Source organism: Astatotilapia calliptera, chromosome 3 (genome assembly GCF_964374335.1).
Source record: "Astatotilapia calliptera chromosome 3, fAstCal68.1, whole genome shotgun sequence".
NCBI lineage: Eukaryota > Metazoa > Chordata > Actinopteri > Cichliformes > Cichlidae > Astatotilapia > Astatotilapia calliptera.
The window spans coordinates 2,481,389-2,505,215 of NC_137424.1; the positions used below are offsets into that span (position 1 = coordinate 2,481,389).

The following is a 23,827-nucleotide window of genomic DNA, read 5'->3' on the forward strand; positions in this document are numbered from 1 at the left end:
TTAAATCAATTTTTTCAAACACAAACACTATTTTAAAGCTTCTAGAGAGTAAAATATTAATGATAATTATAATAACAATAATAAAAACAAAAGCTCTCAGATCCATCAAACCAAGCAGCAGAAAGAACAATAACTGAAGAGAAAACTTTAACCTTGTAGACTTCATTATGTTCCAGCTGCTCTACAGACGCTGTGACCTCGAACTTAAGCAGGTCGTAAAGTATGTGCAGCTCAATAACTTCATAATCAGACCCTGTGGTATTTAGGCAGCAGAACAACTAAGAATAACAACTACAAATAATGTTTTTAGGTTTCTGTTGTACTGCAAGGTTCTGTACAGGAGAACCAAACCAAGAGCAAATATTACGTCTCATTTACACCTGAGCACAAAGAGCCATCAACATTTAGCAAATTGAATCATCTTTGTTTAGATGCAAGAAGAATCATATAGAAATGAAAAAGTAGAAATAGAAATCCAGAGCAAAGATATCCTCTAATTCAGCGTAGCACATGTGCAGCTGCTGCGATTCACGTAAGCATTCGGCTCGTCGCTGTTGCAGATTTTTCTCTCGCTGTTCTGGCTCACAGCGCTGCAAACACAAAAATAAATATCCCCAAAGCTGTGAAAGGGAGCTAATTAGTAAGAGTATTGTTACTCTCCGCAGGAGTCGTCCAGCAGTAGAAATCAGTCCAATAACAAGGTGAGTAACATCTAGCAGGGTGACAGAAAAACCCAGGGTAACTTCTAAGGACCTCAACGTCTCTCTCACATTGTGTTTTTTAAACATGCTTCCATTTGACACTTCAGTCTTTACTCTGAAATACAGGAAGAGAAATCATGGCTGAAACAATTTCTCATGAAACCAGGGGTGTGGTCCAACAGTCAGTTTGGTGAGGAAGGTTCCTAACTGAGAGAAGTGACCCAGAAGTATCTGTGTAGCAGCCACAATGAATCCAGATCATGAGCTTTATTAACTGATCAAAGTCTCTTCTTTCATCTTCTGTATCATTCAGTTTGCATTGGTAATGCCCATTATTGTAACGCTTTTTTAAGACGAGCAAAACTTTATTTCACTTTGGGTTAGCTGGGATAAGTGATGGATGGAGGGAATTTTACTTCAGCCACAGAAATCCTAAACAGGAAGGAGGAGCAGAGTTACAGTGGATCACTATCCAGCAGGGAAACAAGGTTTATTTCAATTTCTTGGCCATGAGTGAGATTTACTGAGTGGGCAAATTAGGGAGACGACACCATCAGATCCCGAGCCCTCCATGTGTTAATCAAGAGACGGCTGCTGTGCTACATCCATAAATAATGAATAAATTAGGAGCTAAAGCTGAAAGGACAGTTTATTTGTACCATCTTCATGTGAACACATTCAAGAACATCACAGATGAAGAAACATTAAAAACTTCCACACTACATAAAGCAAGAAAAATAGTTTTTCTTTCAGGTGGTTTCAGAAAAACAGAAACATCAAACATCTCCAAGACTCTCTTTGAAAGAACTAAAAACCTTTGTTCTCATGGTCCAATCATGAGTGAACTCCCCGATGAAGCCTTGTGTGCTAAAACATGTCAGAGTTTTAAAGGTTAAACATGAGTTTCCAAAACGTTTTGCTGGAGAACAATGAACTATTTGACTGAGTTTCAATCATTTACAGACGAGCAAAACCAGGACAAAGAAAAAAGGACAAAACTGACTCAGTAAAAAACAGAAAAGAAGATCCCATGTAGATCTGTATTATGTAGAAGTTCAGCCCAGCAACCAGTTCAGTTCAACACAAGTTTAAATGATTCTATCTGAACTCTGTGGAGCCTGATCTCAAGCTTTTTGAGTCTGACACAGAAACCAGAGGATCTTTCTGTGTCTTCAGATTCACTGTGATCCAGTGATGGGAGTGATTTCAGCCCTGAGTGATCGCGCTGATGTTTGCACAGAGCAGACAATGAGGTGAATGTTTGGGCACATTGGTAACAGTGAAACAGTTTATTAGTAACGTGGGATCGTTTGTGTGCAGAGTATGAACTGAGATTCCTGAAGCTCTTGTCACACTGGTCACAGCTGTAGTTTCCTTCCATGTGTGCACGTTCATGAATGTTACGATGACCTGACCGTGAGAAGCTTCTCTCACAGTGTCTGCACTTGTGTGGTTTCTCTCCTGTGTGGACTCGTTTGTGTGATTTAAGCTGACTTTCAGTGGTGAAGGATGACCCACACTGATCACAGAGGTGCTTTTTAACCCCACTGTGAATCAGTTCATGTCGTTTTAAATCTCTTGGTGTGGTGAAGCTTCTCCCACATTCTTTGCAGTATTTCAGTTTGTCTCCAGTGTGTCTACGTTGATGTGTTTTAAGGGCAGCTTGCCAACTGAAAGTTTTTCCACAGAGGTCACAATGAAAGTCTTTCCCACCACCACAGTGATGACAGGGTTGAGAACTGGATCCATCTTTGTCGCTCTGCTTCTAAACAAAGACACAAAGACAGTGTAAGTCAGTCCTTCAACATTTGTATCCTGAACGTCGCCTGAAATAAAGAGCATCTCTGCAGACGTCCAACTACATTTGACTGTTTCAGTTAACACACTCAGTTTACTGGGCTGCAATAACTACAATACTACCACCATAATACTACAGTGAGACAAGTGAAGATATACTAAACAACACTGTGACATGAACTGAGCCACACACAGTTTGATTCACAGCTGATTGACACATTATTTGACCACGAGCAATCTTTTCTGGTTTGACGCCGTCTTTGTAGCCAGAAACCAGCTCTCTCCTCGGCTTCCTTTCACTACACGCTTCCCCCACGCCAGTCTCCTCCGTCACTATAAAGGGGAGAGTCATGAGCTCCATCACCCTCACCTGTGCCGTCCAACGTCCCGCCACCAGCCTCCACTGCAGCAGGCCAGAGACCACACCCCTGCCACAATAAGTAAAAGTATATCCTTGCTGTACCCTTAATGCTAAATGTGCTAAATTAACCGCTGCCTTTGCCCCTTTGGGATTATTCTTATGTCACTGGGATGTTGACCTTTGACCTTCACATTAGAGAGATGGGCAGACATAATTAGTGTATGAATTTTAAAGTAACAGGTAATAAAGAGAGTGTAGCAAATGTAGTCAGGTTTATTACTCTGTATCACACATGAGTGCCCGAGGGAGGCGGGGCTGACTGGGGAGACACAGGAAACAGAGAGACAGGGCTGACTCGACATGAAACGATGAAACGTGGGACACGGGAACAGAAACTAAACACAGGCTGAAATGAACACTGAGGGAGGGAGAACTAAGATTACTGAGAGCCTGATAAATAAGAAGAACAAAAACCAAGAAAAACAAGAGTCAAAGAAAACCAAAAACACAAAGCATTGGGCCAGGACCCACTGCTGTGACATTTATATGTGATAAAAACATTAAAAACTGCTCAGATGTTGAAATCTTTCTACGTATACTTTAGGTTCAGCTCTCCAGCCTGGCATTTGGTTAAGCATGATTCAAACATTTGATTTTGTTTAACTGGTTTTAATTATAGTTACTTTTTGTGAACATTTGTTGCAGCATTTAAAAATACATCATTTATTTTCAAACTTTTATTTGATTTAGAGCATCATATTTGACCAACGTAAATGTTTTAATTTCATATAAAATAACTGAAACAGTGAACTAAATATCTGAAATCTTTCCTTCCTTAAAAGTTATAATCCTACTTAAGTTATAGTGCAAACGCTTAAGCAACAAATATACTTGATGCTAATTAATTAATATTTCCCTTTGATGTTGCAACTATGCGGTCTCTTCTGTCTTTAAACAAAATAATATTTTCCAGTTACAGAAATCATAAAGTCCAAACTAAAGTGCTACTGTTGCTATATGCATTTTATATAAATCATGGATGATGGTCCTGACATGAAGGAAGAGAAAGTTACAGGTTGCATCCTTTGACTTTGTCTCCGTGCCTTTGGGCGATTTTCAGAAGGACAGATGTTTCTGTTCAATTCTTAAATCAATTTTTTCAAACACAAACACTATTTTAAAGCTTCTAGAGAGTAAAATATTAATGATAATTATAATAACAATAATAAAAACAAAAGCTCTCAGATCCATCAAACCAAGCAGCAGAAAGAACAATAACTGAAGAGAAAACTTTAACCTTGTAGACTTCATTATGTTCCAGCTGCTCTACAGACGCTGTGACCTCGAACTTAAGCAGGTCGTATGTGCAGCTCAATAACTTCATAATCAATTCAATTCAATCTTTATTGGCAGACTTCATGTCCATAAAAACAAGACAAGAAACAAACACACAACTCCCCCCCCCCCCCCCACACACACACACACAACACAAGGTATAAAACATTAAATATATATATATAAATAAGTATATAAAGCATTTGTAAAAATATAAAACCATAATATACATAAAACACAATTACTTAAAATAAATCAATAAGTACACAAACACTTTAACCAGTGCTTTCTGAGACTGGATGAGTAACGGGAACCACTCACTGTCGGATCTGTAAGTGCTAAAATTATACTGTTACTCGAACCATCCAGTTGTTCTCTAAAATTGAACATTAACTTTCTTAAAAGTGCTTTAAAAGTCCAAACACCCACAGCTACAAACATCTGGCTGGCACTACCACTTCTAGGTATCCTGCAAAGGATTCTCATCGCATCATTATATGCAACATGCAGCTTCTGAATGCTACATTGTTTGTAGGATGACCACAAGGGGGCAGTATATAGCGGTGTGCAATACGCTTTAAACAAAGCCACTTTAACTGGAAGTGAACAAAAGCTGAATTTGCGTGCAATAGTATTTGCCTGCACATAGAGCTTACATCGCTGTCTGTATATGTCATCATCATCATTCATTTGCTTAGTAATAAAGTGACCGAGGTATTTCACCTTTTTATGAACTTCAAGAGTTTTTTGTGCTAGTTTAAACAAAGGGAAATTTAGCTGTTTATCCTGCTTGGTTCTACATATCAAAACAGCACTTTTAGCAGCATTGTACTTGATAGGTTTTGTATTGTTGATTGTCATTTATGCTTAGAAACATTTACTCATATATGCTTAGAAGTGTATAATCATTTGTAGATTGAAAGAATGTTTTATCTTAAAGGAGGTCTGTATTAACTCTGTGTAGAAGGAAGTGCATTCATTCTTCTAGAGTGTGTCCTTGGTATAAATCACATACTCCCTAGGAGAGTTTATCTTTTCTTGCTGATTTATGGTATAGCAAGCACACGTATATCTGTTTAAGTATAAGAGCCTTTTGTTAGATGGACTTAGACGTCCTGGCACTAGCTTTAGGGAGTCTTCACAGGGTCACATCTTGACCTCACACACACACACACACACACACACACACACACACGCGCGAATGCGGTCGCGCGGGTTTCACGCGGACCTGAGCCGTGCGGTTAATCGCAGGCTTATAAATGGAAGAGATTCAAATGTTAGAAGTTTTCAGAAAACACACCAGCCTTGAAAAGCGTGTGGAGAAGGCCAGCCCACATCAGCAGCTATGCTCTGGTGGGTGGCTTTCCCCCCACCCCTTGCTGACACGAAATGTTAACTCTTTAGCTTGTGTGCCAGACCATAGACGTAATTGAGGTGGATAGTTGTTAAAAGTCACCTACATTAAGCTTGTGGTTGCTTAAATTCAGTACAATGACATGTAAGGTGAAGTGATATAGGTAAATATTTAAACTAATGAAGTGCATAGAGGCACTTGATCTGTGTGAAAGACTGTCGTCTTATTATGAGCCATTGTTGAGATATACAGCACACCTGTGAAAACAACTAAAATGCTGAACCCTGTATGAAACATCTAGAAGTACATGATGGAGAAGCTGAATTGAATGTGAAAGTGTAAGACTTTGCCGCTGTGGGCAGAGCAACTACTGTGTGATGTTGCGTTGCAGTTTGTTTTTTTTCTGAGCTGATGAGCAAGCTACACATTATCAGATCGAGAGCTGTCTGAGAACTACTCAAAGGGAGGGAAACAGAGAGTGTGCAGCGTTTCCATGAGCAGTTTTCCTGCATCTTGACTCATGTGTGTGGAGTGTTCATAGCATCAGAATCAGAATCAGAATCAGAATGGGTTTATTGCCAGATGTTGAGGTTTACAACATTAGGAAATTGCTGCGGTGCTTCAGTGCAAACAATAAGAATTAAAGTGCTATGCAGAAAGAAAGATATGTGCATGAGATATACATGAGATATATACATGAGAATAAGAATTATGAGTGCTACGTAGAAAGATATATACATGAGTGCAGGTGGTGATCAGTGCCAGACATGAAATGATGCAGTGACACAGCGTAGGGTCATGTGTTAGTGGCGGGGACAGTCATGTGGTTATTGTTCATGTGTCCAACAGCAGAGGGGAAGAAACTGTTCTTGTGGCGAGAGGTTCTGGTGCGAATGGACCGGAGCCTCCTGCCTGAGGGGAGCAGGTCAAACAGACTGTGTCCAGGGTGAGAAGGGTCAGCTGAGATCCGAGCTGCACGCCCCAGTGTCCTGGAGGTGTACAGGTCCTGCAGAGATGGGAGTTTGCAGCCAATCACCTTCTCAGCAGAGCGCACAACACGCTGCAGTCTCTGTTTGTCCCTGATAGTGGCTCCAGCGTACCACACGGTGATGGAGGAGGTGAGGATGGACTCGATGATTGCAGTGTAGAATTGCATCATCGTCCGTGTTGGCAGGTTGAATTTCTTCAGCTGCCTCAGGAAGTACATCCTCTGCTGGGCTTTCTTGATGACGGAGGTGATGGTGGGCTCCCACTTCAGGTCCTGGGTGATGGTGGTACCCAGGAAGCGGAATGAGTCCACAGAGGTGATGGGGTTGTCAGTCAGGATGATGGGGGGGGGAGTGGGGCTGTGTGCTTCCTGAACTCCACAATAATCTCCACTGTCTTCTGGGCATTCAGCACCAGGTTGTTGTGGCTGCACCAGGACACCAGATGTTCAACCTCCCTCCTGTAGGCAGACTCATCAGCATCATGTGTTTATTTGTTTTGTTGGGTTGAAAATAATTAAATAAACGTGTGATCATGCCTATGGATCACCATGGCACATATCTCCAGCCATATGATTTATTTATGCAGATGACAAAGTGAGTGTGAATGTGTTTGACATCACAGTGTTTCTGTGCGCCTTGTAAAAATAGTTGTTTTTGATTGTGAGAGCGGTGATACTGCAGATCACCAGCTATTTAAAAAAAAAAAATAGTAATAATGAAAGTCTCTCAGTCTGTCGTTTACAGGTGGGGAACGGACCTGGATCAATTCTCCACGGGCAGCAGTCGGAAGAAAATTATAGGTTGAAATCATTAGAAAAATTAGAAACACCCAGCCAGAATTTTTTGGCTGAATTGTTTTGCAGCTTCCCGTCCTCATCCTGAACAAGCAAGCTCCAAGGAAACGAATCTCTCCCTGAAGACACCGAGTGCAGTTTCAGAAACACGAGCATGAACATCAACAGTGGACAGGAGTCCAAGAGACAATCTGAGCAGAGAGGTCCAGCAGCGCTGTGGGCAAACGGCATCAGAAAGAGAAGAACCACCATCTAGATTGGATGGATGGAGATGCGTTTCCAGCCAGCTGCAACCTCACTGTGTGTGAAGGACTTTTGAGAAGACTGTCTGAGTTTGACATTTGCCATGTTTGGAGTGAGATGGCAATAAAATAGACAGTGGGACAAAGAGAGACACGGGACAAAGCTGAAAAAGCTGACTGCCATTGGACTGAAAAGTGGGAGAGAAGGAAAGGAGCAGAAGAGGACTGAGGCGGCTGTTTTAGTGTGGGCAATCAAATTAGGTTAAGGAATTCGGGGAGACAAGCGACTGCCTGGAAGTGGAGGATTGACACAGTGTCCAGACCACCACAAAAGGGGGAGGAAGACGAGCACTGAGGTATGCAAGTGTACTGTTAGAAAAAATGGAAAGTGACACGACACATACAGATAATATGCACCAGAGATAAAAAAAAAAAAAAAAATCATACACAAAGGGTTACAAATTAAGAGAGGGCATTTGTAGAAGGGGTTAACAACACACAGTGTGGTTGCCGATGGTAACCTGTAAGCATTTGGGGTTTAGCTGTGCCTGACTATGACAGAGTTTTTCATTTAGATGTTTCTGAAACAAAATTTGGGGTGAACGGAGTTTTGTTTCAGAAAAAAAGGGGGAAGGTACATGAAAGGATACATAAAAACAGAAAATGTATTAACCCTACTAATACAAACACAAAATAACTCATGAAGATTAGACAACATTTTAAGTGTGTGAGTCTGTTTATCATCTTGTCCAAGTCACCTCGTGTGATGCAAAGACCAGTGAAACTCATAGCACATTACATGCTCTGCTGGGTATGCAGCTCCACAGACATGCATTAGACCTGCCTAATAACAAACACCCATGTAATGAAAATTAGCTTGTTATCAAATACTGAATTTATCCTAAAGAAAAAAAATTGACTCTCTAGGTTGCAGGACAACAATTTAAACTTTTGTGGAAAAAAAAAATCCTGGTTTGACCAATCAGTGATCAGACAATAAATTTAGTGTTAAAATGGTAAATTGGGAGAAGCTTCCAGCTTGATTGATGCAGCAAGTGATTTACTGTATGAGGGAAATTGTCTTTTGTGATACTATTTTGAACATGCTTTTCTGTCGTCCTGTCAACTTAGTGGGTTAATAGCTGATATGCAAATTAGTTGATTGGTTTTAGATTAATGAAAGGTGATTGAATTCTAGCACGAGTGAATGAGATGTGTTGGAGTTTGTTGTGTGTTGAGTGGAGACTCTAAAACACTGAGTTTCCTGTTTTGATGTGCAAGTGAATCCTGTATTTAGATACACAACTCTGAATACGTCAGAACAAACATCTTTTGTGAAGTGCATGACAGCATGTCACATGTTTTATGATGAAGGGAAAAGGAAAATTGAATACAATAGATCTGTGACCTAAATGAGTGAAGAGCACAGACCTGGTGATTAAACTCATAGCTAATATGACATTAGGATTATGTTGTGAGTTGTGCAGCTGATGGTTGGTTTGGAGTGAATCTAGCTGATGATTCTTCTCCTGTTGTGAAGTTGATGAGGAGTTTGTGTCATAACTTAACAAGGCCTTTTTATTTTGATACTTTTACAGTGCACTGAAAGTTTTGTTTGATAATCTCTGTTATCTTTCATTTTTATCTTTTGAACAGGCACTGATTTTGTTTGTCTATTTCTTTTCTTTAAGCAGATCTGCACGTCAGAAATTAAAAGTGCTATACTGTCATGTCTGAGTGTGGGCAGGCAGGAAGAAAGGACCCAAAATGCAGGACTCACTGAGGTGGAAGTAATTCAAAACACACAGCTTTATTGCTGGTAAGAAGCAGAACAGAAAAACACTAACTAAACTGGAAGAACGGAATAAGTAGGCAGGAAGGCTGGCTGGCAAACGGAGCACACAGAGGAAGCGAGGGTGAACAGACGTTAACGATGCGACACCGAGTAGGGGAAGACACAGACACTAAATACAAGAGGTGAACGGAGCAAAGAGGAAACAGCTGGGAGACACGGCTGACGTTGATTACACTGACGAGACAGGGAGAGCACAAAGCTGAACGCACTGACAAAGGGCACAGACCTACAAAATAAAACAGGAAGCACACGCCAGACAGAGACAGACTCGTAAACAGGCATGATGACGTCATGGACAAACAGAGGGACATACGGGCAGAGAAGACTAAGCACAGGCAACCTAAACCAAACATAAGGGCAAGATAACAAAACCTAAACCAGAAATAATCATCATCAACATCATCAGATAACTAAAGAATCAGAATATAATTGTAATCAAAACAGTATCACCAGAGAATAACTAATCCATAATGCAAAATAAACCAAAACATAAGAAACTCAAAATACTGGGTCGACCCGACCCAGGACCGTGCCATATACTGTCAAGTGTTCTCTGACTGTGAGGTGCCCACACTTGAAAAAGACCAGACTTTGAATTTCACTCAACTTTATTTTGACCAGGTAGATAGGTAAGTAGCAGCAGGTAAAAAACCTTTCAACACAAAAATAAAGAACATTTCATTAACCATTCAGATAAATTACATACATTACACAAAAGACAGATGAAAATAACAAAATACACTTCAGTAAAGCCATTTACCATGTGGTTAACTGTGTTAATTTAACTGTGGTTCTTAAATAAATATACACAATGTGTCTTCTTTGCATTTAACACTTTTTTATAAACAATTGTATTTTAAAGTATACATTTTAGAGTTCAAACATTTTAATAGAGACTTTAACTAAGGATTTTCTTTACAAAGAATTATTTTCTTTAAATCAAAACCAAACATTTATTCTCTATTTTTACGATCCACCCAAGGATTTGGGGGGGTAACTATTTTTAATATTAAGTAACATAAATATGTGGGAACACTAACTGCACAAACAATTTATTCAAACTTAAACATTCTTTTTTGTCAATATAATTTTTTAAACTTAAATGCAGCAACTATTTCCCTAAGCGTAAAACATTTGCACAACTGAGCTTCCATAGTTCCAAATATATGTGCAGCAAATGTGAGCTCAAGAGCTTACCGATAGCCCGTCTTGTTCAAAGTCTTCCTCACAGTGGAAAAGTGCTTTGTTTGCCGTCCTCTCAGTATGTTGGTCACGGGTCAAATGACTGCTGCATGCATTTTAAGGTCTACTAGGCACGCCCACCCTTGATTGTTCTAATGTGGCTCACCTGGCAGGGCGGCGCACACCAGGCCGTGCTTAGTTATTGATTGCACCCAAGGTCTAATCAGTGGCCATGCGCACGCAGCAGCACCGAACAGGTAGTGGGCAGGAGGAGGAAGAGAGGAATGAAAACCACACCTACTAGGCCAGCGCGACATATACGACCTGTCGAGAACGCCGTTACAAGTGAGGTTTCTCCACATTAAAATGGGCTCAGGAGAAAGCCACTTATTTGGGACAATTATTAAATTAATGTCCCAGCCTAAATCGGATTCAGCGAGGTAATCCGATGTAGAAGTTTTTTTTTTTTTTTGAGATGACGTCATTTTGCTGAGAGTGGAAACTAAATGCGACAATCGATTCCACTGTCAGCAAAGAAAGAAAGAATGAATGTATGAATGCGTGAGTGAAAGGAAAGAAAGCTGACTGACTGGTGAAAGAAACTGTGAGAAATTGTATACATCTGAGCAGCGCTAACATTTGCATTTTCTTTGTTGTTGTGTGTGCGGAGCAGACCGCGTGGTGTGTGACGTCAGCAGTTGTTGTTGTTATCATGGGTTTCTAAGCAACCAAGGGTGAGTCGGAGGGAGAAAGACGTTTGTGCTGGACTTTGCTCCTGGCAGCACAAAGTATTTATGTAAAAAAGAGAGGGAGCGAAGGCTCCACAGCTGCGTGGGTGCACGCGAATGCGGTCGCGCGGGTTTCACGCGGACCTGAGCCGTGCGGTTAATCGCAGGCTTATAAATGGAAGAGATTCAAATGTTAGAAGTTTTCAGAAAACACACCAGCCTTGAAAATGCGACAATCGATTCCACTGTCAGCAAAGAAAGAAAGAATGAATGTATGAATGCGTGAGTGAAAGGAAAGAAAGCTGACTGACTGGTGAAAGAAACTGTGAGAAATTGTATACATCTGAGCAGCGCTAACATTTGCATTTTCTTTTCTACAGCATTACAGTTCTTCATGTGGTTTGATCACATGATTTATACCAGGACAACTGGTTGATGTTTTTCCTACTACAGGATTTTTGGGTTTATGTGTGAGGAAAACTGTGTTTACAGGTTATGAGTGGTGATGCTGTTACATTGTGTTTTTGGGAAAATGTGACGGTTACTTTGATGATATGAATAACATATTTTCCACAGCAATGGATGGTTGATTTTATGGTGTTTTTATGGCACCTCTGGAACCTGTTGACCTGTGTCTGACCTCCGTCTGACCACAGTCAATGTGTATTGCTTATATTTGTTTCTTTGAGAATACTGTGGAGGATTCAGCTGAAACGGACAAGTGACATGAGTAAAACAAATAAGAGATTATGGTGTTTATGGAAAGATGAATATGGCCTCTTAGCTGGCCACTTTGAACCCATAGTAATATATAAGTGGAGTGACTTTGCTTAAGGGCAGTCACTGATTACATTAATGTTAACTGAGTACATGGGATGATCCATGTCTGGGGCAAATTATGGTAACAATAGTGATTTAATGATTTGAGAAAACCTGCACATGACACTTGTCTTGCCCGTGCTGAATGCTTATTACTCTTTTGATATAATTGTTTACACGTGTGAAGTTTGATTTTATTTCCAGATCTTGTGTATGCAGGCTCCTGGTGGAGCCAGTTTTTAAGACAGGGATCCTGGTTTGGTGAGTTGACGCATGGTTGTCCATGCGTCAAGAGGTGGGGTCCAGAATTAACATTAAACAATGTTTACTATTATTGTTGCAGTGATTTGTGTGATTAGCTGTTTATTTACAAGTATTAACCTATGCAAGTGGTGCATCCATGTTCAGATGAGGCTTTGATGGCCTATAAATGAAGTTCACTGAACTAAAGAATGTGGTTTGATGATTGTTGACATGCTCTCCAAATAGAAGTCTTTCTGAAATACAGGTGCAGCAGTGAGAAGCGAGAAACATTCCAGGCATAGCCCAGGCAGTGGTTGAGGTCAAAGGTCAAGCTGGTTGGGGCCCATCATGAGATCAGACCTTGGAGCCACAGCAAGGACCATGAAACTGCCTGCAAAATAGCGGAGAGACCCTCCTGGATTTATCAGAGCCACTGCAAAGAGGTCGAGGTCCCAGGAAACCCCAGCACCCTCAAGACAGCACAATAGAGAAATCTCACACTTGGTTGTTTCGGTGGTGAGGGGGGAGTGCTGATTGAGCCCCCGTAGGGTAAGCTCGCACTTCAACCTCCAGCCTCTGATCAACTCTAGGGCAACCAAGTGCGAGGCGTGACGGCTGAATCAGCTGAACCAGGAGGAAGGCAGAGAAGCTGAGTGTTTTGAGACAGATCCAGCAGGCCCAAAATCAGGACTATCCATGACGAGAAGGAGTGCCTGAGAGGATCGTCCACAGGATGGGAGCTGAGGCCAGGAGAGAGACTTCAGGAGGATCAGAGATCATCTTCAGCAGCGTAGGGACAGGAAAACTCGAGGGATGATGGGAGCGTGCCAGGCTCCATCGACAGCGCAGAAGGAGTTCGAGGATGACATCATGATTCTGTGAAAAGCACAGGAACCAGAAGCTATGGTGGTGATGACAGCAGTTTCCTATGAACATCACCTAATGCTGTGCCACTGTACTGTGAATACGATGATACCCTGAAGACTGCTGGGATCACAACAGCAGTAAGATAATGGACACCTGCACCCTTTCCACAGAGGTGTTTCTCTGCAGAGCGTGGACAATGAAGGAGTCATAAATATCCCCCTCACAGGACGAAGGCTTGAATGAGGTGATGGGGGTTGGTAGAGGCCATAAAACTAGAGTGCTGAGAGGTCTGCAGCTTTGGAAATAGCTGAGACCCATGTTGACAAACAACAAAACTAACTAGTATGTTTGAATGTTTATTCTACATACATTTGGACTCTGGTCCTATGGAAAGTGATGGAAACAACTGGAAGAGACATTCATGACGCCCTGCAGAACTCAAACCACTCTGCAGAGAGACGTGATTTGCACACCTGGAGAAAACACCACCAAGCTGAGATGGTTTTGAAAATGTTACTTTCTTATTTTCACTATTAAATTAACAATTTCTTTGTTTGTTTGTAGGATGCAGTTTGCCATGAGATGAGCTCAATGAGGAATGGGATAACCGCTAATACATTTGTTAAACTGTGTATTTTTTCAGTAATTTAGGGTGATTTGACATATGCTGAATATAACAATGTTTGCATTGAAACTGTCAGACATGAGGTATTCGTAACTGGGGACTTTTCAAGCATAAACGTCAATAAGGGGGGAATGTTAGATTTTGTATTGTTGATTGTCATTTATGCTTAGAAACATTTACTCATATATGCTTAGAAGTATATAATCATTGGTAGATTGAAAGGATGTCTCATCCTAAAAGAGGTCTGTATTAACTCTGTGTAGAGGGGGGTGCATACATTCCTCTACTCAGTATCCTTGGTATAAATCACATACTCCCTAGGAGAGTTTATCTTTGATTTATGGTATAGCAAGCACACGTATATCTGTTTAAGTATAAGAGCCTTTTGTTAGATGGACCCAGACGTCCTGGCACCAGCTAACACCAGAGTCTTCACAGGGTCACATCTTGACCCCACACAGATCTCTCACACACACACAAATCACACACCCACACACACACATACACAGGCAAGGTACTCTTTGTTTGTATGTAGACGTCATATGTTAATGAACCTATGCATATTCATGTAACCTCAATAAAAGAACAGTGGTACGGGAGAACAGACGAGAGCAACTGGGGTCAAGCGAAGGGACGGCGCGTTGTCCGGTTTTCTCCCGTGCACGAGAAACATGAAGAAGCTTGCCTACTTGTGTCTTGCTTTGCAGTGTAATTATATTGTCTCCAACGTTCCAGCGGATGGGTTCAAGCTACAAACCTATCATAGGTAACGAGGTAAGTTCCATGTCTGAGTCAGAGTCGTCTGGGCAGTGTGCCATTGCGATTTCAAAAAAATTAAGCCGCTCCAGGGCACAGCGCAGTTATTGATATAGCAGTAAAAGAGTCAGTTAGGTCAGACTAGAAAGACAAAACAGCAATAATGTGTTCAAGATTAAATTTAGAAAAACCACATATAAAATTTCGCCCAACAACTGAAATTAGACTGGAGTGATCAGAACCATGTTATTACAATAGCATGTCTGCAACACTAGAGCTCAATGCAAGATTAGTTTTAAGTCGTTTCGTTATACTGAGCCGAAGACCAGCACCAACGGTTGTAGTCGGCCAAGCTATCACTTACATGTGCTACAGTCAGTCTCAGCAGAGGGAAAGGGGAATGAAAAGCCAGCAGAAATGTTCATGTCCAGGCTCTCCACAGAAGAATTAATCCTTAGAAGACGAAACCAACAACAAATAACAAATCCACGGAGTCCATTCGCGTCGCGGAGTCAGCTTCTCTCTTTTTCTTTCTCCCAAGCGGAGCAGCGGCACATCACGGTATCCAGAAATTAGTCGGGTCCCACCTGAGCTGAGGCTGCGGCCATGGCGGGAGAAAACGTCCGAGCGTCCGCAAAACTGGGGGGATTTCCGAGACAGTTCACGTGCTAGAAGAGAAGAATCCTCGGCGGGATGCAAAAATCGTCTGAAGTCCAAGGGGAAAAAGTTCGGGCGCCAGTTGTAACGTGCAGTGGAGATGAAGCCAGCCGCGGAGGTGTGCAGGTGGATAGCGAATGAGCAACAGCTTCTGACTTTCCAAAAAGTACTCATTTATTTACAATATCAAAAATAAAAGTGCTACCTCTACCACACATTACTAAAGAGCACACTAGTCCGCGTACACACGGGAGCATCCATTACAGGAGGAGTGCGAAGAAGAACAAAAAGGGGGTGACACCAGTCGTGAGACAGGAGGCGCCGCCATGTGGTGATACACTGCATTACAATAGCAACTGTTACAATATAAATATTGTTCTGAGAGGCTTTTTGTTGGTTGAGTCTGAAATTGATTGTATGTACAATTCATATCCTTATAAAACGGCAGAAATATGGTGTTTTATTAATAAACTTACATTTATGGCAGTGGCGTGTCTAGAAAATTTTTGTTGGGGGGGCCAGGTAGGGGCACAGATTTGGAGAAGGGTGGCAGATGTAATTGGCAGATAATGTTTAAAAAAAATTCTACCAACCATTAACCATAATTCAATAATCCTATAAACCTAATAACCGAATGCGCTTTTAACTCTTATTAGAATGAGATTTCAACCACTCCGGTGCAAAGTTTTTAGATAGTGCGTTGATAAAGTACAAGAGATACAATCAGTGCTTTGTCAGTGTTTACTCAGCATTCAAGGACAGCAATATTTGCATAGTATTTTTACTGACATATACTGCACATATGTTTTGGGCAAAAACATTTTTTAATATTAAAATACGAACATTTGTAGCAAACAATTGACAAATTAGCCAATGCCAATGCAAAACTTTATCTGCCTATTAAAAAAAGAAGATAATCTTCTCACAAACTGGTGTTTGATTTTGAAACAGGGAAAAAGTGGGGAAACAAATGAAAAGACTAATATTTGAATAAAACCTGAAAGCAAGTAAATACTTTCTTTGCTTCCTTATGGTAAACTTTGGTAATATTGATAAAGAACAACACTGGCTGATGATGAAATACAGTCAGCTGGCATGGTGACACTGCCAGTATTAACCTGCAGGGCTGGACTGGGACAGAAAATCGGGCATTTTGACTAGAGACCGGCCCACCAGGTATTAAAGCCATAAAGCCTTTGAATGAAAACAAACGCTGTTGTGACAGTGATGTACAGTTTTGTTGGTATATGTATGATTTCTATACATTTTACGTCAGATAAAAACTTTGGTTGTAAGATTTAGATAATTATTTAATAAAAGCTAGATATTTTAAATGAGAATAAGAAAGAAAAGTATTTCTTTGTGCCCCCCTCTCCCTGTTAATGCCCTACCTGGCCCCCTGGCAACACTTTGCTAGACCCGCCCCTGCACAGTTACCAGCTGTCAGCTACATAAAAAAGGATCCTGGTGTTATTTGTCTCTCAGAAACAGTTCATAACTTCCCTTCAACTCATTCATGTGACCTAAAAGGTAAACCTGTTTCTCCATCACCTGTTCAGCTCTGATGATTCAGTAAGGACATCTCCTGGTTTCATCTGCATGTTTCCCTCTCACCACATATACAAACCGACATCACCCAGCAAAGTGGGCGATAAATAAATGAGAGAGAAAAGCCGATCAGCTGATCATTGATCAGTTTCATGATTGAAGTAGCAGCAGGAGAGAGAGGGGGAGAGAATGAGAGAAGAAGAGGCAGCTGTGCAGCGTAAAGACAGAATAACTCCAGCTTTGTGTCTTTTTCCATTCTAGCTAAAGTCCGGGACAAACTGCGCCTCTTCTCAGCTCAATACGAAACGTGTAATATTTTCTCTGAATGAGGGACCATTCCATTTTTTTAAGGAGCCGTTGGCATGAATAAAATAAAGTTCACTATCAATAACATCATAGCACCCACCCAGCTGTATAAAAACTCCATCAAGCTGGCTAGAACGCAGTACGAGTTATTGCAACTGAGGGTAAAGTCAGCACAACGAAAATAAACTCCACCTAAACTTAGTTTATATCTGACCCAGATAGACTGCAGGTCATAACTTCTTACCTGAAGTTCAGTTCACCTGACACTCGGACTGGCGGCTGCCTCGGGTCTCTCCTCCTGCCTCTCCTTCCCTCATCCACCTGCTGGCCTCTGTGGAAGCCCTGCCATAGCCACCACCAAACAACGGAGTTATTTTTACACATCGACCTGCATCTTATAACTCATAACTCTTATGTTAGCTGCCCTCAGTAGCATACTGTCTGAAATATTCGACGGCTGCAAAAATTCTTTAAGTGTTATTTTTTTCCTTGGGATTCTAATTTCACTGAAGTTTACTAAACTCAACAAACTTAATATTACTTACCGGGACATTTATTCTGTCCTCATTTTCTTTCACCGAAAAATTGTTTCCTGCAGTGTTGTCCTTCGTGCTTGGCTCGCCTACCTTTGCTAACGTGATGCGCATAGCGCAGAAGCCGATGCTGCATTCACTTACACTCGGATATCTGAGCTTCACCGTGAAAACATAATCGGACATTTGATATTTGATTGAATTTTATTGTTTTACCTTTGGGGTGGCACCTGGGGTGGCCAGTCTGGTTGGGGGGGGTGGCCTGTGCCCCCCCAGGCCACCCCCCCCAACCAGACTGGCCACCCCGCTGGACACGCCATTGATTTATGGATATAAAATAGCTAAAAGTATTAACATGCCTCAGAGAAATCACTAATAACACTAAGGGCTGGACGGATTTGATTTGCATTCTTCAAGAAGAGTGTGGTGTCATCAGCTAGCTGGCTGATGATGAGCTCCTTATCAGCTGTGCTGATTCCTTGTATAACAGGTCAAATCTCGGGGTGGAGTCTTAATCATTTTAATTGAGCTATTGCCATTCGTGTACAAGGTTTTGATAGCTTTACAGAAAAATGCCAAATTTTTCCAAAGAGTGGAAAATAAATTGATGTTCAATTGTATCAAAAGCCTTTTAAAAATCCAGGAAGAGAATGAAGCTATAGTCAGATACCAAATCAGAGTAATCAAGTAGATCTAAAACCAGTCTCATGTTCTTAGAAAGGTGTCTGTTTCTCATAAAGCCTGATTGTGTCTCATCGATAATTGTGTCCAAGAACTCTTTCATTCTGTTAGCAAGTACTAAAGCCTTAATCTCATAGTCATCATTGAGCAGACAGATGGGTCTCCAATTATCAATAAGAAGTAAGTCTTTGTTTGGCTTTGGAATAAGTGTTATGAGACCCTGAGTAAGAGTAGGAGGGAGGATGTTATTCTCTACACTTCCTATGAAAAGCTGCAGTAAGAACGGAGCCAGGAGATTAGAAAATGATTCATAAAACTCTGCAGTTAAACCATCTGTGCCGGGAGATTTGTTGGCCTTAAGTGCAGAAATAGGATTACAAACGTCCTCCACAGTCAGAGGGCTGTCACAGTGACTTCTATCTTCCACAACAATAGTTTTTAGGTTTTTAATATTATTGAGAAACAGCGTTGAGACATATATATATATATATATTCTACTTTTCTAAATGATTGACTATTTCAATGGAGAACCTAAATGACACGGACCCGTGTTTGTTATTACATATCTCTATTTTGAATGTGACAAGTCTATCATTGCCTGTTATTCATAGGTATTAACAGAGTTTTTGGCCTTTTTTCCTCTATAACAGTTAATTGACACTTTACAGTGGCCTGCTATGGTTAATAATAACATGTTCAGTCATGAGTGAAAACAAAGCTTTTCTTCACTTTAGCATTTAACATTCCCAACAATATAATGTGATACCTTAATTAAAACACAGCTAATAAAACACAATTTTCTTAATGCAAACATCAGTGACTCAACATTAGCAACCAAAGGGTTCAGTCTGCAGCTCACACTCATGTGAAGCTACAGCCTCCCCCTTTAGTCTCTGTCATCCTTCTGCTCCTGCAACAACAAAGCAAGACAAAACCTCCACCCTTCTTCTACAGGCTGGGTGAATTGTTGTGGACATTCACTAATCCTAAAGTCGGCACCGTTTTTGTCTCAGTATCAAGTCAGTTAAACTTTTAGTCGTCAGTCCATCACAGTCCAGTCACATGCATACATCCACACACATTCATACCAGATATTGCTGATAATGGAGTCTCACGCGCAGCCTATTCGAGCCTCCATCACCAGCAAGATGACGTCATCATTTTAAAGGAAAACAGCTCCTTGTTTTTGGACTGGATTGACTCGCTGCAATCCTTTTAGGCTCAGGACTTCTCATGTGATCAATGTCACATATAAGTGAATTTCTCCCAAGCCCATTATAATCATGGAGAAAAACACTTTGCCACTGTTTCCAGTAAGAATATTTTATAGCGCTTTAAAGTTCAACCTCTCAGGTCTGGATTAAAGAGCTGATTTGTTAAATCGGGAACTCACAAAATACCAAAATATCACCACCGGTGGATCACACCTCTCAGATGTTCTTATCTCAGTGCACTGTAACAAAAGCACAAACAAACGCAACCAATAAAATACTAATAAAGTAACAAATACTGGGGCCCATTGCAAACATGTCCAAGCATAAAACCATCTTTCTCTCTCTTAGAGAAAGAAAACAATCCAAACCTCACTGATAAAATCAACCTAGTGTCAAGCAAAACCCAAAAATCAACCAAAACTTCACCAGAAAGTTTTCCTCCCTCCCGGGACAATATTGTGCAGGAATACAGGCACCGTAACTCCTTTTGCACTGACAAAAACATGTTGGATTTACATGATTCAATAGTGGACACTGGTTGCACACAAAGGTTTTGCTTTGGCAGAAACTTAAACAACTGAGTTAAATCAACACAACCTTTTCATATTCAGTAAACCTGCATGTTGTGTTCATAAAACACGATTGAAACATGTTCAGATGGAGTAAGTTGAGCTCCTGGAACATTTTAATCCTTCAATTGAAATTGAATGGGTCTACAACAACTACCATCCTCCTATCTCTATCCTGGTTGCAGCAGGGCTGGGAAATAACCCTGAAGTGATAGGTTACCAGGCAGGGTACACCCTGGACAGCTCACCAGTCTATCAGATAGAAACACACAGCCGTTTACATTCATGGATAATTTAGCCCAGGACCTTCTTACTGTGGAGCAACAGCACTAACCAGCATGCCAACAATGGAGGAAATACAGGAAAGCTATGATTTCCTGTATTTGAGGCAGAATTCTTTTGTTCTTGCCCTTGACAGGTTAATCCACAATAAATAGCAACAGCATGCATGTGGTGTGTGTGTCGTTGTCTGCCTCTTATAACTCCAGTGATTTTCCTGTAGTTTGAAATCTTATGCGGTGTTGACACAATAATTTGTTGTAAACCAGGAAATTCCCAACTGTGGTAGAAAGCACAGCTTAGCCTTAGCAAATGTTCAAAGAAAAGTCGTCACTTCCTGATTTCTGCTTCACTGATAAATATTGTCACACTGGGGTTTTTGCAAATGATATCAGTGAGCACTGTGTGGCAGCTGGAGTCAGACAACTGAAGCTCCCACAATCAAGACCACAAACAGCTTTCAAAGGAGATTTGAAGCTTTTCTGGCAGCAAGCTTCATGATTTATGGGACTGGAACTGGAACAGAAACTACCTGATCACCAATGGTGAGCTGGCATGGAATTATTTTTATGACATTTTATCAAAGTTATAAATAAGCATGCCCATTAACACATAGTGAGTGAGCATGTTGTCTTCCCACGCAGTGAACAGCGGATGCTAATGTTTTTGTCACTTTTTACAGAGTCAAACTCAAAGTAAGGTCAGTGCTTCCACGCTTTAAACGCTGCACGCTCACACTCTCTCCACACTCGATAGATTATCCATTGTTCATCTGCACACAGCTGCGGTTTTAGTAACGCAGTGTGCTTACGGGAAAGTAACAGTAATCTAATTACCTTTGTTGCAATAGTAATCCCTCACTTTACTCGTTTCTTGAAAAAAGTAATCGGATTACTGCCCATCTCTGGTTGGAGCTGTGCACTTGTGGGTTCCACCTTGTGTACACGTTTATCTTTGCTGTGTGTACTTGTACCTCTGAGTGGAAGCTGAACTCTTGAGTTCGAGTATCGAAGCATCAGCTGTGACGTTAAAGTCCAAACAGCTCGTTCATTTGACGTGCAAATGAACGAAGGTAACGCCGTTTTCATGTGGATGTGTCACTGAGACACTTTCCACATCCACAGCTCACAAAATGGGAAAACTATAGAAGTATAACAATGAAGAAGTTACTATGTTACGGGTCCCAAGGATGAAGACCTCGATGACAAATATGTTACCTGTAAAAGCAGGTGAAGAGCAGAGTAAGGAAGACACGATGCGTCTCTGCTTTCCTCCAGAACGTGTCTGAGTCTGATTTATTTCACACAAATAAATGCTATAAAACACTAAACATGAGCTTTCAATATACTGTTCAGCTGGTTCCTCATTCACATCAATTACATTTACTTATTTCACAACATCAGTGAAATATACTCTTTTTAACTGGTTCAGTTTCTCAAGTTCACACTTCTTTCCATAACAGCTACATCCTTTTATCATATCAATAAACACATCACATTGTCTTCTGCAGTGTCTTACTGGCTAAACAGTTCTATTCAATAACAGCATTGGTAAATACATTACATTTGTTCCCTCCAGTAATTTACTGGCAAAATCACTATTTAGTGCATCATGAAACACAGCTTGTTGAATCAACCCATGAATGCCTCTGTTAGCTACACAGAGTTGCTCAGAGTGCTTGTGTTACACTAGCTAATCTACTCAGTCACTTTAACAGAACTATTAACATTCACATCTCACAGAACTGATTTGATTGGAGCATTACAACACGTTTGCACAGAGCATAGGAGCGCACTGACTCTGCTTCACGAGCGCTCCACCTAACGAGCGGGCTCGCGGTGCGGTCGCGCGGGACACTCCTCTGGTTTTCTCCCGTGTTTACATATAAATAACTTTGGCGGACCGCCTTAACTCTCCCATTCACATTAACCTGGGTAACCATGGTGACAATAAACAACATTTTCGGTGCGAGCACCGTGTACCGACCTGTAAAAGCAGGTGAAGAGCAGAGTAAGGAAGACACGATGCGTCTCTGCTTTCCTCCAGAACGTGTCTGAGGAAGCAGCGGAAGGTGGGCTCCACTTACTGCTCCCCGAAACCCCGGAGCAAGCACCAAAGTTCCGCCCTCACTGCTTTCTAACATAAAATGAATCCCTGTTACATGGATTTTCTATCCTCTTAAAGAAACTGAAAATAAATACATATAGCAATGAAAAATGTCCCGTTACATGAGTGTTTTACACAAAATAATATTCATGTGGTCATTCCCTCACAGGGGTGCCACAACTACACTGCTGTTTTGACAGAGACACAGTGTGTTTATCTAACTTGGCTGAAGCCAAAGTTCTCCAGACAAATTCAGTCTGTTTCTGCCAAGTGTGAACTCACTGGATGAGCGCCAGATACACAGAATCAAAAAGGGATAAATTACTTTTCTTATGTCATGTTCCCGTCACAAACTGGCTCAAGGAGAGGGGAAGCAGGAGTCCACAGATGAAATGTTCCTATAAATAAAGTGGAATTTATTCAAACTTTACCAAAACTTCAACACATCAAATACAAGCAGTTCAGCAGGGAGTGGATGTGTGTTGCATGTGCCAGGTGGATGCAGAGAGAGGCCAGGGCCACGTTCAAACCTGAACACGCTGCACAGTGTTTTGTTCCATTTGTTAGGGATGAATGAAATGCTTCCTTGAAAGGATGTGTGCAGTCACCAGTGGGCGTGGAAGCATGTGCGCCCTCATTTGGTGGGTGTGCAAGAAAAGTCCTCCTGTCACACAGCAATGCCTACATAAATCACACCACTCTGCTTAAAATAATAATGTTTAGTGAAGCAGGTGAAGCAAAGGGCTGCTTTTAATAGGCTGGGAGACCCAGGTGTGCTGCTTTAGCTGCTGAGCCTCTTATGACAGAACAGCGGAGAGTGGTAAGAAGGGAGGAGGGGGTCTGGCTGTGTTTGTGAACGATAGATGGTGTAACTCTGGGCATTTCTCTATCAAAGAGACGCTATGCTGTAAGGACATTGAGCTTACATTACATTACATTTTATTTATGTAATGAACACATTTTGAGCTCTTAAAGAAATATAACAAAGGAAAGCTGAACTACAATGATCCATGTAGCAAACACAAACTGTTATATCGCCTTTGGGCTTTTGGAGCCTTGACCTGACTTTTAAAAAAAGTGCGTTCATGCAAACATCGTCGGGTCTGCCGTGATATGTTTACAACGGGACTTCTGCTCCTGAACCTCTGCGCACAGCGTCTGCAGGTCGGGGCTGTACGAAGTCACTTTATCTCTACAGGACTGTAAGCTGTCGCCTGTGAGGCGTGAGCGTGTTTGTTTGAACACAGTTCACGGTGGAGAACAGCTGCTGACATAATGTGGATCCG

General features: G+C 41.3%; 1 long non-coding RNA gene across 1 annotated transcript; it reads right to left on the reverse strand.

Annotated features, from left to right (window-relative positions):
- Positions 1–1,332: 1,332 nt before the first annotated feature.
- On the reverse strand, positions 1,333–23,179 carry LOC145423974 (uncharacterized). The gene is made up of 3 exons (XR_013904916.1): positions 21,653–23,179; positions 17,404–17,501; positions 1,333–2,466 (listed from the first exon to the last, which is right to left on the reverse strand). It is a non-coding gene; the product is annotated as an uncharacterized LOC145423974 (long non-coding RNA).
- Positions 23,180–23,827: the final 648 nt, after the last annotated feature.